Here is an 18,856-nt window from a genome sequence, read left to right as displayed (position 1 = left end):
AGGCATCAAGAGTTCCACAAACACTAAATTTTAATAACAACACACATACGGTACATTGTTCACATAATGTTCTTCAGAATACTAATCATGCTACCAAAATGTTTTGCGAACCTCTACTAAATTAATGGATAAATTTACGAAAGAAATCTAGCAGATGTTTCACTTAATCCTCTTCCTAATAATGAATAAAATCAATTAATTGAATACATTAAAATAGGAACTGAGCTAAGCCTCCTCAGAGGAGAAAGTACAGAGGTGGAGTCCCATCATAACTTTTATACTGGGTTTCAGTGTAGCCCAAGTTCAGCGACAGACAAGTTTATTGGAATTATTTCCTTGTGGGCGGTCAGTCTTTTCAGAAAAATAAATCTGGTTGGTTCAGAGTCTTTATGGTTTATATTATCGTGAAAAAAAAAGAAAAAGAAAAAAGAATGAAAAAGAAAAAAAGGAGGCGCAAGGATGTGCCAGCTAGCGAGAGACAGAAGGGCCCAAATATTTCTAGTCCCTGAATGATTAAAATGATAACAATTTCCTCTTAGTCCTAAAGTGTCAATATCACATTCCTTCACATCTTCTTTATTTTCAACTGTTAAGGCCATTTTCAAGTTTTATACAATTCGATCTCTGCTGTGTTTTTGTTTTTAAGATCATGAATGTTGTACAAAAATCCGAAGATAACACATACATCATTTAACTGGGAACTGCATTCATAGACGTGTCTAAAACAGCAAACTGAAAATGGAGCTTGAAATTTTTCGCAGGGTCAGCTACATTTGCAGATTTATCTATTGATTCATAGTCAAACGTTGTCTTCTTATTTCGAAGGCGGGTCTTCTCTTTCTCAAAAAATGCTTGCGTTCCAGCTTCTTCTGCTATGTCACGAGCATTAACCAGAGTTCTCTCTCGAATTTCAAATCGCTTCTAGCACTGTTTAAATACTGTTCTATTCTTTTCAAGTGACTACCTGCTCTTTGGAGGGACAAATTCTTTTCTTGTAGTATGCAAATTCTTTTCTTGCTAAATTGACTTGAAACAAAATGTTGTGCCATGTGACAGGAGCAACTACAAACTTGAAGTCTGAGGAGCTTCTAAGTAATCCAAGTGCTTCTGCCTTTGTTCTAATGCCACTGGAGCCTGTAAGAAAGGTATCTTCAGACATTTTTTACAAAGCATCACACATACTTGACAACTGATAACGCAGAGGAGTAAGTGCATCAATTCGACTGGACCATCGTGTATCACTCAGGATTTTTAGAGTCAAAGGTAGCAGGTGACGCGTAAAATCTCTCATTGACGTGTCGATGCTGAAAAGAACATATAAATTCGTTGACCACATCAAAAAAGAACGTTACTTCCAAGCAGCATGAAGCCTGCGTCATTGACCACGAAGTTTAGAGTATGCGAACAATATAGAACATAGAATGCACTTGGATTAATATTTAAAAAATCCTTTTCTGAACACCACTTTACTTTACTTTCATATTACTGCCATTGTCGTAACCTTGTCCTAGAAAATTCTCAACACGTAATGATATACCTTTTAACTTTTCAAGAATTATCTCACACTAGTGAGTCATAGATGCTCCAGTACTTTATTGCAGGGGCATAAATAACAAAAAAATCTCTTTCACCAGAACTTGATTAAATTCAGATTCGTATTTTTAACGTTACCTCAGAAGAAGAAATTATTTGCACGAATTTAATGATCATAGTCATTTGCTCTGTATGGCTAACGACTGGGTTGCAGTCCAATATGATGGGAAAATATATAGCTTTTTAAACTGAGGACAAGATCTCTCTACATGAAAACGTACTATGGCCAGATAGATGTTTCTCCACTTCATATAGGTGAGCAGTAATCGATCTTGGGTGATCCCACTTTTCATTAACTTCCTCTTCCGAACTGTGTAGGGCGCTGGCACACGTACGTTTTGGCTGATGTTGAAAAAACCGCACATAAAAAAAAAAAGCCTTTTATTTCGCACCTAAGTGTTTCCGTCCTAGGCAGCTGCCTTGGTTGTCTATATGGACGAGTCGATCCTGTGCATATGAATATCCGAAAGCTGTTTTGTACGCCTTGTAAATTTTTGAATTGTTCCGCTCCGTGACTTATTTCAATTTTATTTTCTTTATTACTTACAAACTCATTGGTGCAACCAGGATTTTATTTCGGGAGGGGCCAAGACTACCTAGTACAGCAATCTGCAAACGACGTGCTGCACCATCTGATACGGACAAGATTGACACTTTGAATTCCCCACTTATAATAAATTTAGTTATCCCCCCTATTATTAACAAGCTAAAAGGCCTTAAAATTCAAATTCACTATTAATAACGGCTACAAATTTTAAAACTTGCACTGTAGTTAGTGTTTTGTACATCTTTATATTTACATATGATTACGCACTCTTTACTAACATTTATTACTACAAGAAATTAATTTTTTTTTTTTTTTTTTTACTGGGTTTATCCTTTTATACACTGCTTTGACTTAATTCAATATTCATTTATACATTGATCTATTTTAGGTTTATTGATGCATTACAAACTTTGCAATACAACTGAATAAAATTTACAAAAAATATATTTTACAATTTAAACGACGGACTTATAAATGTAGTCGTAAAATAATCGACATTTTCAAATCCTATGATACAGATGCGGTTACTTTCCAAGATCAAACACTTTAATAGTTATGAAAATACAGTAAAATGCTATAATGTTATGAACAACCAGGGCCATGCCGTGGGAGGGGGGGCGAGCGGGACAACGGCCCCCGGGCGCCGAAGTAAGGGGGGCGAAAAATTCGGGAGAGAAAAAAGGAAAAAGATAGGAAAAATTGCTTGGAATATATGTATGAGGGCGCTGTCGTATTTTCCACAGCACGGTCCTGTGAACAACCTACAGGCTATCAATTTCAATTAGGAAAATAAAAATGGATAGTAACTCTATCAAGTGTTAATATGTTATCATCATCCTCTCAAAAAACTTAATAGCCTATTCGAATTTTCAAGCATAAAACTTTATATTGATTTTTTTTAAGGGGCCTGCTAATATAAGTTGTATTAGCATTTTTTGGATCCAGTATACGCAATTGAGTTCGCCGTTCGCGTTTTCATTCGCATTCGCATTCAATTCGGATTAGGATCTAATGAAGACGCAGATTTTGTCGGATCATTTGATGCGTGGGATAAACCCTATTTCTACAAAAGTCTATGACATTATGGACAGCAACTATATTCTACATTTACATGTTTTTGGTTGCAACATAATTACAATGGCTTATTATTATTATGGAATAAAAACGTTCTTCGGAACCACAGGAGTCCAAAAATATTACGATGGTTGTGGCATCTGATGGCGAGAAAACTAACTTCAGTCTGTATTGAATGTGTGAATGTGAAACAAGCTTGCCAACTATAGATAATTAATTGTGATATACGCAGTGGTGCTATTCAGCCGGTTCGCTGGAACCGGATGTTAAAATATTTCGAGTTCGCAAAACCGTTTGTTATACCCAGACAAACATACACACGCACGACCTAACCAAGAGTGAAAGAAAGAAGTCAAACAAACTAGTGAAAACACCTCTGTTCTTTTCCCGCTCGCTTGTATTGTTGTGAAAGCAAGCAACTTTGAACTCTTTCAATTCAATGGGCAGAGAGAAATTTGAATATGAATTCCGGGACACTGGGATTTGTGAGTGTAATGAATGTGATACGTATTTAAGGGGTCGTCCACATATTACGTAACACGGCAAAGGGAGAGAAGGGGTTCGGCCTTGGGTTACGAAATATGACACGAGGGAGGAGGGGATTAACGTCTTCCTTACGTAACATGTTTTTCCTTCGTAAGCTTTATTTTTATTCTCAGTTTTATATGCAATCTTTTAAACAAAAAACTTTATTCAGCTCTTTTCATTTTTATAAATAAATATTTATATTGTTTTGGAAAATTGAGAACATACAGTCTGTATAAATTTAATCATACAGAAGGGATTTGAAGACGCCACTGGACACCAGCACGACTGGTGCCGAACCCTGCTTGTATTACAATACAATAAAGCTCTGTTTTGTGGCTATCGCCGTAATGCATTTACGGTACACGCTTTTCTGGTGTTAGTTGTTAGCGATCGTAACTACCACTTGAAAATGACCTCGCGTTCCCACTCGAATCGCTATTTCTGATAATAGATTTAAAGCTTTTGATTTGAATCATTGCCCACTCTATTCTTCCAAGGGGTTTAGTATGTGAAATAGAAGAAACTCTTTTTCGTGAAATAGTATTTTCGGCGACAGAACGATAAAAGCAAAATAAGATATTAAAAACCGAATTCGTCCGATATTCATCTCATACTGCATTTTTAATCTTTAGATTTGAATTTTCCAAGAGAAATCAAGTTTTTTTCGTATTCTGGCACTGATTTAGGACAAGAAGAATTTGAAAAGGGGTAAACTGAAGTCCAAAGAAAATGGCCGAAAGCTTGTTTACAAATGAGATGTTCCTGCTCCTTTACGTGTGCAGCCATCGAATCTGTGGGGAAGAGAACTTCTTTGTATTGTCGACACTGGGAAACTTCAAATACAGGATTTCAGAAAAAAGAGGTCAATGTCAATTCTCTATATCCTGCTTCATCTGCATCTTCCTGTAGCACTTCCTCCTTGCCTATCATCAGTGACCTAAGAGATTGGGTGCGATCTTTTTGGGAAAACGACAGTATGGAATTTCGAAGGATTAAGACTGGTTAATTAAACAACCTTATGGGGTTAAAATATTATTACGGTATTACCATTTTCTAATACTTTGATTTATTGGCGAAAAAACACTACAAATATATTCAAAATGTAAGCATTTTGTAATGAAAAGTTCTGCCATTGAAATTGTCTTTTTTATTATGATAACCCCAATAGGCTAAGCAAAATTGGTGAAAAAACAAAAATCAAGAAGCGTTACGTAACAAAGGGAGAGGGATTCAGCCTTGCATTACAAAGTGTGACCAGGGAGACTGGGCGGGTAAAATTGATCAACAACAGCATTGCGTAATATGTGGACGAACTCTAATGCCTATTACAAGTGCTACCTATCTGCAACATGTTTTTGAATGACTCCAATGTCTTCATTAGTTCTCGAGATATGCACCTTCGAAGCAATGTGTACCAAAAAAAAAAAAAGTGTCTTTTCATCGATATTTCGATCGATCGATTGCTATCATGACCAATACTATCATTCCTCAAAATATGGCACTTTCTTGGTTCGACAGAGAGAGAATCGGTTGTTAAAAGTTTGAATACCACCACTGGATATACGATAATTTAAGCCTTAATACTAGGGTTTCTCAATCTTTTCAACCGGCGTACCACCAAAGCATATTGTTAATTAAAACTACCATAAGTTGTACGTACCAGTGTTGCCACAGTCCAATCTCTGGAGTGGGCTGAAAAATAGTACCAAATTGAAACAAAAAGGGCTGAATTCATTATTTTATACCACTGTAATACATGGCTCTATAATAACACGAGACTAAAAGAGGTGAAGTTCTAGAACACTCCCACCCCCCTCTCCCAAGAGTGCAAGTCGAGAAAGTACTCTTTAAAAAAATACTTTTTAAAAACATCTAAATAAGAGGAACCCGAACAACCTTGGAAGTAGAAGAAACTTTTGTTGCGCATAGGAAGTATAACAGAGGCCGCAAATTAAAAGGAAAAACAATTATCATCTTCGGTATGTATTGTAAAGAAACCAAACGCGCCTCTATTTCAAAGTGACCAATAAATCAAAACGGTATTATAGCCATATATGAAAAAATATAAAACTAGGAACAAATCAATCATCTCCGAGTTCGAGTGTACATTGTAAATAATAAAATATTAAAATATAAATTATTGCACTTTATTCTCGCCTGTTTCACGACCGAAGGAGGATAATAGACTGTAAGAAGAATATAAGGTAAGTAAACTGACATTTGTTAAAAGATGTACAATCGGTCCAGGGTCCTAGAAGCTTCCCTGAAAGACATCAAAAGGAAGAGATGTAGAGAAAGTCTTGCTGACACTTTTGAATATGTGACAAGTAGGCCTATTTTTAAATGGTGCTGAATTCGGTAGAAATGTACCAAATTTTTCACAAAAGGGGCTGAAAATGCCAACGTGGTACCAATGACGAATGACAAAAAGGGCTGAATTTGGTACAATTGTACCACGTGTGGCAACAGTGGAACATACTACCAACAGCGTCTCGCGTACCACCAGTGGTACGAGTACCAGGTTGAAAAATCTTTGCTATATACGATAGTGCCCTTGCAATACGATAAATGTAGAAAGCACACATTTTGCAGTTTTTGAATGTGCAAATAAAGTGTAGATTGCATTAAATAATTATAAAACAGACACTGAGTTTTTAAACAGTCATTCCCGCTATTGGCAAATGGCAATCCCGCATCCATTCATTAAATTCAATTACGTTTTACGAGGGGTCGGAGATATTGTTTTGTTCAGAGTAGTGTTACTAGGGTGACCAAACGTAGGCTTACTGATTTTCGCAGTATAGTACTGTTTTTCAAAGAGCTGTCCTGCGTGTTGCGAAAAAGTCTAGAAAATCGAGAAATGTCCTTTTAAAAAATGTCCTGCGAAATGCCCTGAGTTAATTTATTTGCAATATTTTAATGTTTCATTCTTTATTCACAACATTGTGAATCACATTCACTCTTTTCCTGAATGATCAGTGTTGGGTAAGTTACTTGTAAAAATGTAACGCGTTACAAGTTACTTTACTTTCTCTTAAAATGTAACGCGTTTTCTTTGAAACTCGATTCGACTAGAAACATACATCTTTGAGCTTGACCCAAGAACTCGGCTCGAAACATTTCCTCCAACTCAACTCGAATTGGAGTCGAGTTTAGAGTCGAGTCGAGCCAAATCTAGTGTGTAGTTTCGAGTTCTCTCTTTAAGTATATTACATAGACAATATAATTATTATCAATGACACTACTACTACTACAACTTATTATTATTATTATTATTATTATTATTATTATTATTATTATTATTATTATTATTATTATTATTATTATTATTATTATTATTATTATTAATTATAACAACACTCTATATAAACATGAAAGATAGGCGGTTTGTATTTGAATACTAAAAACTCGTTGATTGCCGACCTCGGCAGTCGTGAAGTCCAGAAGTCAAGGATATTGTTCACGAGATTTTGAATTTGGGTTGAAGGTCTATGTTGAGTATTCGAGCTCGACCCAAACACTGTTAAAAGTTATAGGGCACTCTTCAAAACTGGTCGGCCCGGGTTTAGAATTATCAAAGACTCAAGCAGCTCGGCTCACAGCTCATTCACTATCGACCCGAACCGAGAAGTGAGCCGAGCCAACAGATCACCCAACCGACTCGGCTAGAGCCCTCGGCTCAGTTAAGCCGAACCGAGCAGATGGCTCATCCCAATCAAGCTAGCTCGAATCGATGGTTCACCCCAAGCGAGCCGGCTCGAGCCATCTTCTCAGTCGAGCCGAGCGGAGCTGAGCTTGTTATAAAAAATCTCTTGTGGTCTCGCTATCGAAACGAGACGAGACGGAGATGCGAGCAGTTCCCCTCTCGTGAGCAACAATAAATGTATTGCACATTACTGCTTAGCTTACATTTCTTATGGCTTTCGCTTCCCAGTGTAATCAGGCCATGATTTCAAGACGAGTTAAAACGAACAAGCCATTTATCAAACTCGACTGGACTCAAAACTCGATGCGAAAAACTGAATCGGCTCGGAACTTGACTCGAGAATATTACCTTTGACTTGACTCGAAACTCGACTTGAATTCGAGTCGAGTCGAGTTTTATCTTGACTCGTGCTCATCCTTATGCGTTAGAAAAAGTGGTTGCTTATTATTATTCTGCTAAACTAATTATATAATACTAACAATGTTGTTATGTAAAATTAAAAATACAGAATATAGAGAAACATTACACTACAACTGACAAAATGATAACACATGAACTGGGGCTGAATCAAAACTTGCCAGTAATTCTAAAATCGATACGTGCTTTTTAAAGCTAGTTTCAAACTCTATAATCATCGGGACTCTAGGATAAGCAAACTGATCTGAAAGAACTCCAATATTACATACCATCAGACGTTAGGTCCTTGAAACTGTAACACATTGTAAGTATAGTTTTTAATATATTTCATTCTGCTCTGGTCAGAACTGTGTTTTATTTGTTACGAAGTTTCACTGTACGTTCATAAAAATAACTATACTTACAATGTGTTACAGTTTCAAGGACCTAACGTCTGATGAAGAGGACGTTAGGTCCTTGAAACTGTAACACATTGTAAGTATAGTTTTTAATATATTTCATTCTGCTCTGGTCAGACTGTGTTTTATTTGTTACGAAGTTTCACTGTACGTTCATAAAAATAAACCATTTTGTCATTCACCAAAGCATTTGGAGTTGTGTTGAATTATTTCAATACTTTTGTTCAGTACTTAAAAAAAGAAGAACAAAAGCGAATGATTAACTTAACGTTAAATGAAATCAGGGGCGGATCCAGGACCGACTTCTGGGGGGGGGGGCGGTGGGTTGTCATACTGCTACTTTTAAGGATTCCAAACTTTGGAATGTGTTTTATTTATATATATAAAATAAGAAAGTTTCCTCTTCTGGGGGGGGGGGGCGATCGCCCCGATCGCCCCCCTCTGGATCCGCCCCTGAATGAAATAAGGACATGCGTATCCGACGCGGTAAACTATCATATATACTATTATATTTGTGTCCTACTTTCCGTTTATCAGAATCTGGTCACCTTAGTTAATCAGGATTAAAACATGATGAGAAGAGTGACACCGATTTGGAGTTCGAAACTGTAGACTACTAGATACGTTTATTATATATTATTGCTATTATTAGTAGTACTATACTTGTTTCTATAATTATCATATGTATAACGAATATACGATATTTTGTAATATATAATAATTTCAAAGAAGAAAATCGATAATTTTGTTCTCTGAAGTTGGCAACCTTGATCTGAAGGCCGGCAAGTTGTGATGGGTTGTGATTGTTGTAATGGTTGTCAGCAGAGCGTGAGTAAGCGTGTTATTGCGGCAAAATTTTAATGCTATTAGTCATCTCACATGTTGTGAGTTGTGGATAGCACAAATCGTATTGTCTTTTCTGCTAGTCAATAGTTTACAAATTTGAAAAGTGTATGTGGACTCCATTAAATTTGTGCATTGTAAGTAATGTAATCGCTTTGTTTACATTTAATAAGTATCAATATAGTAAACTGTTAATTTTGACATTTCATAAATGATTCAATATGCGATGTGAGTTTTACATTATACGAAACTTGATAAGTTTAGTGTACGAGCACAGAAATGAGAATATCAATATTTTAGTCTATATAAGCCTTGTACTAAAAGTAGCATTTTGGAAAGCAAATGCACGTCATGCCTCAAAAGCAATATAGATAATGCATTGATATATTTGATGAATAAAATTATGGCCTATGTTTAGCAGAAGGGGTCCAGCTCTTTTCTCTAAAAAATGTTACAATTTTGGTAATTTCTGCTCACATTCGGTTAGTTTGGGGTAGGGTTGGTTAGTTTAAGTTAGGTTAGGCTAGTTTAGGTTACGTTAGGTTAGTTTAGTTTATGTTATATTAGTGTAGGAGTCTCGCTTATTTTTCCAAAAAATGATAGAATTTTCTACTAATACGGTATTACGTTAGTTTAGGTTAGTTCAGGTTAGCTTACGTTAGTTTATGATAGGTTAGGTTAGATTTGGTTACGTTATGTTACGTCTAAGTACTTGTATCACTCATTTCTCCTGTAAATTTTGCGTTTTTTACGTGCTTCTGGACCCCTTGTACTAAACATACCCCAAAATTATTGTGGCAGTCCGTAGTTTTGGTGTTGTGAAATATCAGTTACAAATATTCTTGTAGGTACTAATCAATTGCAACTTGAGAATACAATGTCATAAAAATTCTAATTTTACGGTTAAAATTAGTGAGTGCATATGGAAGTGGTATTAAGTGCTTTACGATGGTTAAAATAAGTGAGTGTATATGAAAGATAACTCTATTAGATGTTATTTTCCACTGGCAGTGTACTTTTGTACAGTGTACAGAAGCTATATTTTATGTGGTAATTGTTTAGAAATAGGGGGCTAAAATTAGTAAAATAGTATTTACAAGTGTAGGATTACTAGTGTAAAATCATTACAAGTGGTGTACGATGCTTTAAAATGAGTGAGTGCATATGAAAGATGACTGGATTGAATACTATTTTCCACCGGCTGAATATTTCTTCACAATGAAAAAATCTATTTTACAACTATAGCATTACTAATGTGAAATCATTACAAGCACTATTGAAGCTCATGTTGTTGTACAAACCTACGTTTTTTCACTACCCTCTCTTACGGTATACCCACCGTCGCTCATGCGCCTCATCACTTCGGACGCGTCCTGCGCTCGCCAGCTTCGCCCTACCTTGACTGTTAAGGATAGCATTCGTACTTTCGTGTGACCACCTAGTTTTTTACGCTGTAGTTTTTATGGCATACGTCCGAACATGTATTTATATTCGAACTGTATAGGAGTTGTAGTTTTTTAAACAATTATTTCTAGTGGTTCCCTTTAATTTCATCTATGCAAAGTTGGATAATGTTATGTCACCCGGAGCAAATCTTCTGGTGGAAAATAAGAAGGTAATTAGTAAAAGAATTATAATTTTTCAACAATTATTTCGAGTGTTGTGCCTAAACTTAACGGAATCATTTAGAGAAAAAGAAAGCTTTTTTTTTTTCATTTTTTTTTTTAATTGACTGTGTATTGTCAATTTGCAAGATCATTAAGAGAATGCGTGAAACTATATTCACTATACATCAACTTTCAAACTACGTCACCAATTTCCAATGAATTTGAAAGTTTAAACGTACCTATGTGTTCGCTCTTTGTCAGTTTAATTGAAAGTACATGCAAGAACTGTACTTGAGATTTATACTACATAATAAAGCTCACGATTGGCGAAAATAATTTTATAATGCGGGAGATGTCATTTGGTATGAGGGCCAAGAACATTTCCTTGCAGAAAACTTACTCAGTTATTCAGAAGTAGAACATTCGAACTATTATGCAACAAGTATTTGTCTTTTTCTGTGATTTTTTTTCTTTCTTTCTTCAGGTGAAATTTGTTTTATGATAAAGCAGCCTCCATCGTTGCTTAACCCTTGTTATCATTAGGTATATTTCGAACAAACCGGGAAAGTGGGTCCAATGTAGTCCTAGAAAGTTATGAGGATAGTTATTTATTTGAATTATTAATCCCTGAAGCTTTTGTACTTTCTTCTAAAGATTCAGTTGGAGCAATTTAAACATTTTCTGACATCAAATGAATATTCAAAACACATACTATATTTTTCTTACGAATGACATAAGTTTGTCTTCGCAACAAACAGTCTTTCGGATATCACAGGTAATATATTTTTCTTTAAGTTGACTTCTTTTCATCAACACGTGAGACAATGACATTTCACAATTCTTTATAGGATGTTCAAGTGTACTACTTGTCGTTAGAACAGGTCTCTGCAATCCAACTTTGCACCTTCGACAGATTTGTGGAAAAATTAAGGGCAAGGTACTAGAACATAGGTCCTCCTTTCCATTTAGCTGTAATAAAGACAGAAAGAAACGTGCCCAAAGTTTTATTTATTTATTTTTGTTTATTTGTTTATTTTAGCTAATGTGCTCTGCGGGTCTCTAACCCGCCTTGACTCGCTAAAGCTCGCTCGGCAATACTATGTGAATTAAATAGCTAACTTTGGCACGGAAAGGAACCAACCTAGCTACTAATCTATATGGGAGACCTGTGTTCTAGAACCTTCCCGACTTAAGGATTCTGCCAAATCAAGAGAAAAATGTGACGACGTCTTTTTATTTTTATTTTATTTATTTATTTATTTATTTTAGCTAATGTTCTGCTTAAGATTCAAATTCTGCCACACAAACAGCAGCACATGCTGCGTCAGCGAGATTTATATATATAGATATAGATATATAAAAGTCGAGGCCATCAGTTCTTTCTTTTGCATGAAAGGGGTACCACCTTTGTTTCATTAGAGTCAGGGTTGGCAAAAACCATGGTTTTGAACACAAACTATTTGCTGAGCAAAACAATATATTCACATAATAAACTGTAACACGTATGTAGTTTATTATGTGAATATATTGTTTTGTTCAGCAAATTGTTTGTGTTTAAGTATATACAAAGCAAAGCTTCTACTTATGGAAAATATTACGGCTTTTTTGGTTTAAATCATTTTTTAAAAAAAATATAATTTGCTTTATGAATTTATATCACAGATGTACAGAATAAGTTTGTTTCGCCTTGGTGTTATTATGCAACAACCGGGTTATGCTGGAAGGGGTAACATAAGCTTAAAGCGGAATCTAAATGGCTTCTCGACTTACATCCGAGAGAAATTGTTCTCCATTTGAACTAGAAACCGGGACTAATGCGATACGTCTGCCGACTCACTCACGAAGGATTCCCGATAAAAATACGTTGTGGTGATCTTTACGTGCTTATTAATATAATTGTCAAGAGTCATTTCAGAAGGACAAAAAGATAAACAATTGCACAAGTGAAACCATCATACACAATTACATATGGACAGTTTCAAAGTACTGCAGAGGACAGAACTAATTTAGTCCAAGTTAAAGAAATACAACGACTTACTTGGCATATCAGTAAGAAAAGTGAATAAAGATACGAATTATTTGAGTCAATTTTGGCTCTGACTCCATTTATGCATAAATAGATACCAAAGATACTTTTGATTTCAATAAGTGCCTTTCGTGGGTTTGTATGAACCTCCCTCCCAAAAAAGTACGGCATTTCAATTTATTTTATCAATAGTAAACACAGGGGTGCCCACAAGGGGGGGCTATGACGCAAACTGCGTCATTGAAATATTTGGGGGGGGTTAAAATCTATATAAATGTTTGATGAGGGGGGTAAAATTAATCGAAAAGAAGATTTTTTCATGGAAGAACACCTACGGATAGACAATTAGGGGGGGTGCGTCATAGACATAAGGGGGGGTGGGCACCACTGGTAAACATTATTGAAACGAAACAATATTTGGAATTTTCTTTGATTGCAATTGCATAACAATAATACAAACTATTAAAAATCACAAGAAAAAATCATAAACTTGTTAAAAAAAATGTGCTTTTGTAGTATGATCTCTTTGAGTTATGAATGGAGAATGTAGGTCTGAATACAATACGAATAATATACAGGAGTGAAACGTGATAACCCACGAATGTGTGTTCATCAAGTTCTTAGGAAGACTTACACTTTTACGAGTATTTTTCGTTTCTTGGTTTTTCCGTTTCTCTTTATTTGACTGTAGTGTATACTACACAAGAGGATTACAAATTATTTTTGAGCTTGGAACTAGAGATGCATGGGGCTCAGAAAAAATTCGACTTAGAACGCAAGGTTTTTTTGACTATCTATTTTGGGCTTTTTAAACATTTCAAATTTAGTGAAGAAGTAAGAGAGCTTTTCCCATTTTAACAGGAAAAAACATTTAATACCTGCTTTCTGAAGAAATAAATAGTGAAACGTGAAGTAATCAAGAATAATAAGTCACTTGATGGACGAGGGCAGTGTTGGGAAGTAAAGTAACGCAAGTAACGCGTTACATCTTTTCCAAAGTAACTGTAACGGTAATGCGTTACAAATTTTTAAGTAACGTACCTAGTTTGCGTTACTTTTTCCGCGTTACATTTCGGATGAGTAACTACAATATATGTATATTTTTTTCGGAAACAAATGTTTCTTTCCTTTAAGTGAATTTCTCAGAATGAAACAATCAAGTATGAACTACGTATGTCACCACCGACAGTCACAGACACACAGAGAAACACATAAGTTCGTAGTGTCACTTGCTGTTTTCTGAAGATGAGGACAGCCTTAGGGAAATCACGTGTACTGATTGCAAGCACCTGGAAGATTTTGTCGTAGATTTTGACAGCTCCAAATCAATACATTCAGTGAGTGAAATAGGAGTGCAATGATACTGGTAGTCTATTTTACTTTGATTGGTGTTTTTTTTTTATAAAGATGGAGAACGAAAATATTTTACTGTTCGAACATTTGAAAGAATACTTTTTCTTAAGAGCTGAGAATGATGGTAGACAGAATTTAAAAGTAAAGTGTCTGAAGTGCCCCGGCGGAAAATATTTATCCACAACTAGGGTGCCATAATTAACGATTTACAGTCAGGGGTTAATATGAATAAACTGTGTTCTGATGACCAGGCCTACTTTATTACTAGAAAATAGTTTGCTGATGGTATGTAATATTGGAGTTCTTTCAGATCAGTTTCAAGTCGAGTCGAGTCAAATCAAGGGTAATATCCTCGAGTCGAGTTCCGAGCCGATTCAGTTTCTCCCGTCGAGTTTCGAGTCCAGTCGAGTTTGATAAATGGCTCGTTCGTTTTAAGTCGTCTTGAAATCATGGCCTGATTACACTGGAAAACGAAGCCATGAGAAATGCAAGCTAAACAGTAATATGGAATACTTTTAGTGTTGCTCACGATAAGGGACACTGCTCGCATCTCGTCTCGTCGGGCCTAGGACAAATCTGCCAATTACCAAATGCGCCAATCGTGAAAATGGACAAATCTGCCAATGGACAAATCCGCCAATGGACAAATCTGCCAATTGACAAATCTGCCAATTACCAAATCTGCCAATTACCAAATGTGCCAAACGCGAAAATGACCAAATGCGCCAATTGTGAAAAAGGACAAATCTGCCAATTACCAAATCTGCCAATTACCAAATGCGCCAAACGCGAAAATGACCAAATGCGCCAATTGTGAAAATGGACAAATCAGCCAATTGACAAATCTGCCAATTGACAAATCTGCCAATTACCAAATGCGCCAATCGCGAAAATGACCAAATGCGCCAATCGTGAGAATGGACAGATCTGCCAATGGACAAATCTGCCAATGGACAAATCTGCCAATTGACAAATCCGCCAATTACCAAATCCGCCAATTACCAAATCCGCCAATTACCAAATCTGCCAATGGACAAATCTGCCAAAGGATAAGTCACCGAACTATCATTTTATTTTAGATGTATTCTTCAATCATCATCCTACAATATTACGAAAAAGAAGAAGAATTATTTATGAAAGAAAGCGGAAAAGAGTATTTTAATTTTGATGTGTTTTACTTTAATTAATTCGCAATTATGTTTCAAAATAAATGTTTACTGATGTTGGTTGTTGGAGTTTAGTATCCCATTGCTGTACATAGGTTATATGAGACGTGAAGTAACGCGTTTGAATTTTAATGCCCTCTTACTAGGAATCGAACCCGAAAAGACTAATGTTTGTTGTAATTATTCGATAGCCAACAAATAATTTTCAGAGTAAGTTTCTCTTTATGTAGTTAATACGTTTAAAGTGGATTGAATATGATCCAAGATTAGTTCATATAAAAGGAAAATTAGTATAATTGAGTTCACTTCGCATCTATTAGTAAATACACATTAGTAACTGGTGTTTTGTAACTTGTATGCTTAGTGATTTTGTAATAATTTTGTGATCCTGATTACAGATTTCTAAAGTGAAAAATATTAACTGTTAACAATCGGATTGTACCTTTTGTTACTTGATTTCCTCTTAACACTGACACACATATTTCCAAGAATGAAACGCGTAGTTCTAACAGTCTTCCAATGACGAGACATATATCATTCCATTGATAATATTGAGGTAAACAAAATGTTATACATGCGTGTAAAAACCCATGTAAACTTTTCTAGAACATGTAGTAAAATATCGTATTCGTAGATATGAACATTGATGCTCTGTTACAGCTACTTACTGATATAAAAGTGAAATTGAATTACATCGTCATTAACCATGCACACTGATCTTGGAGATTGGCCTCCCTGAATGTAGATATCTTTATTCGAATTTGTGACAAGGAAATACACATATTTCAATGCCTCCCCAAAGTTATACAGAATTCGTCGTTGCTGTCATTAAGATCTTTATTACATCAATTCTAAGATTACATTACTCAGTTAATGAGATATAGTCCACACTGTTGATTGATTTTCTTCCTTTAAAAATACCATTGTCAAACACATTATATATGTATAAATCGATAAATCACATCGAACCAAATAAAATGAGATGCTCGAATACAAGTTTAGTTTATATATATATAAAAAAAATATGCTGCACTAACAACTGTATCTTTCGTTGTCAATAATCAGTGACAGCTTTCATTCATTGTCCTGGCAGTAGTGAACTAGCAGTTTCCTTGTCTTTTCGTAAGGTGACAAATACAGTTTTTCGAACATGATAGCTAGTTGTAATCGTAGGTAATAACAATCAGGTTAATTAAAAAGTCTTGGTAATAAGTATTTTCAAATTGGTTAAAATGAATACGAACCTGTTTTCGGAACGGGTAATTTGAATAGGGACATCAAAATATAAGCCGTCACTTTAGAATCTTTTTAAAGAAAATTACAAAAGTGTTTACTTAAAATATTTACTTTATATTTTACAAGGCTATGAAAATATTTCTTCACATTCTTTCAAATATTCACAACTTTCACAATTACAAACTAGAATTTCTCACCAAGTACAAGATCGTATAAAAAATAAATACCAAAATTTATAGTTGTAAAAGAATTTTTTCTGTTATAACTTTCGATTTTAAAATTCACGACTGTAAATCAGGTCAACAGGACAAAAGTTACTTGTAATATGGGCAAAGTTCCTACAATCTAAGAACCCCGCAAACTTGACTTAATAAATTATATATATAAAAAAACTATATATTCTAAACGTTCTAAATAGAGTACTCAAAAAAGATCTCAAGATACGTGTTTGCAAACAAGTCATGATTATACTAACTACTGCCTACTTATTAACGATGTTATTATTGCTAAAATAATTGCGTTTCTTCTTACTTTCCTTATTCATTTTCTGTTAAAGATTAAAGCTTCTTGTTCAAGACTTTTTATTATTAACTTTTACCGACTGTATTTTTCTACTTATAATAAGGAATACATATATTGGTTTATTTCGAAAATGTAAAAAAGAAGCAGACATCCGCTTAATGAATTAGGTCAGCCATAGCTCGTAGATTTCATGGTCTTTCACACAAATTCTATGCGAGGTCCAACCAAACTTGTGAAATCTCCATCCCCGTAAAGGTCGTCAGCACAGTTGCAACTTCGTTTTTGTTGAAATAGTCAAGTAACAATATTTATATGGTTCAAGTCCTTTTTCTTTATTATTTCTTCTACTTCTTTTAAATTTGAAAATTGAAAGAGCTTTTGTGTAAAGTGTATCCCTCTCATAGTGGGCTACTTACATGATGATGCACCACAGGCACTTCGTCGGTAACTTCAAACTTGAAATACTCATAACGGAATAAATTGAGTTGAGTTGATTTTAGTTTAGCGTCCCTTTCAGCAGCGAGGCTATATGAGACGTGGACCTACTGATTAACGTGGAATCCGAACCACATGAGCTCCCGCCGGGAATCGAACCCGGGTCTCCCACGCCAAAGGCGCGTACGCTAACCGCTTAGCCACGGAGGATCTCTCATAACGGAATAAACAAAATAAACAAAGAAAAGAAATAAACTGGCTCCCCAAAGACCACAATATTAGCCACGGTTACCCCCTTTGTGGTCATATTAGTAAAGAAACGCAGTTTGTCCTTTACAAGATAATATTTCCTCGACATACATTTAGATTCTTTTTAAGAATAAATAATATACGATAACCCAACACATTACTCACATATTTATCTTCGTATTCTCTTGTATTTCTTTCATTATAATATATTCATGGGCATATATAGATTGATTCTTTGGAACAAATGCTATAACTTCAATAAAAGTATCACAAATTGCCTACTTATAATACAGCATATATAAAGTATATATATTCTCTTATTATTTGTGTAGGTGTTATTCTCTTACATACAATTTTTACTTTATGGTTTTCAATGAATAGGTTAGGTTCTCTAAAATAACGATGTGTATGACATGTTCCCTTTTCTGTACTTATAAATTTATTCATACAAAACTTAACATTTCGACTCATATTTCTTTGATTTACTAACTAGTTATATATTTTTCATTATTCATTTCGATAACCTGAGAATAGTTGTAAACTATAAATTTATAAAGTAAGTAGTCATAACTTCGAAATCAACATGTTTTCTTCTTCCATTTCTCATTCAGTCACTTTCTTTTAGAAAAATGTACTGTGTCTTTTTTACAATTGCAAACGTAATATAGAGTTACAATGATACAATTTAATGGCATATAAATATTATAATGTCTTATAAATGTTCGTTAAAATGTCATACATTAAAGCTTATACATACCACGTTTTTGATAAAGTTATTACAACCCATTATGTATCAATAGTGGCGTCTTAGGAAGAAGGGCAATGCATTATACGACATTACATTAGAGTTGGGGAACCGGTCAAAACTCCCACAGTCAAAACACCCACACTCAAGAAATGTCAAAACGCCCACACAAACGGTCATAACTCCCACACAAATGGACAAATCTCCCAAATACACGAACGGTCATAACCCCCACAGCCAAAACCCCCACACTCAAGAAATGTCAAAACGCCCACACGATCGGTCATAACCCCCACAGCCAAAACCCCCACACTGGTAATCGGTCATAACCTCCAACGGTCATAACTCCCACACAAATGGACAAACCAGTCACACATAGCAACGGTCACAATCCCCACATAAATGGACAAA

The 18,856-nt window shown here is 35.2% G+C and overlaps 1 protein-coding gene across 2 annotated transcripts in view; it reads left to right on the top strand.

The window, feature by feature from the left end:
• The first annotated feature begins 9,034 nt into the window (after positions 1–9,034).
• The window catches only part of qm (geranylgeranyl pyrophosphate synthase quemao), a 66,561-nt gene continuing 56,739 nt past the window's right edge, over positions 9,035–18,856 (top strand). For both annotated transcript variants that reach the window (XM_081770950.1, XM_081770941.1), the window contains exon 1: positions 9,035–9,243. The gene's annotated coding sequence lies outside the window, so the exon portion shown is untranslated. The remainder of the gene's footprint in view (positions 9,244–18,856) is intronic.

Source organism: Thermobia domestica, chromosome 1, assembly GCF_964235325.1.
Source record: "Thermobia domestica chromosome 1, izTheDome1.hap1.1, whole genome shotgun sequence".
NCBI classification, from domain to species: Eukaryota; Metazoa; Arthropoda; class Insecta; order Zygentoma; family Lepismatidae; genus Thermobia; species Thermobia domestica.
The sequence above is the reverse complement of the archived record's forward strand: the minus strand, read 5'-3'. Positions and strand labels throughout refer to the sequence as shown.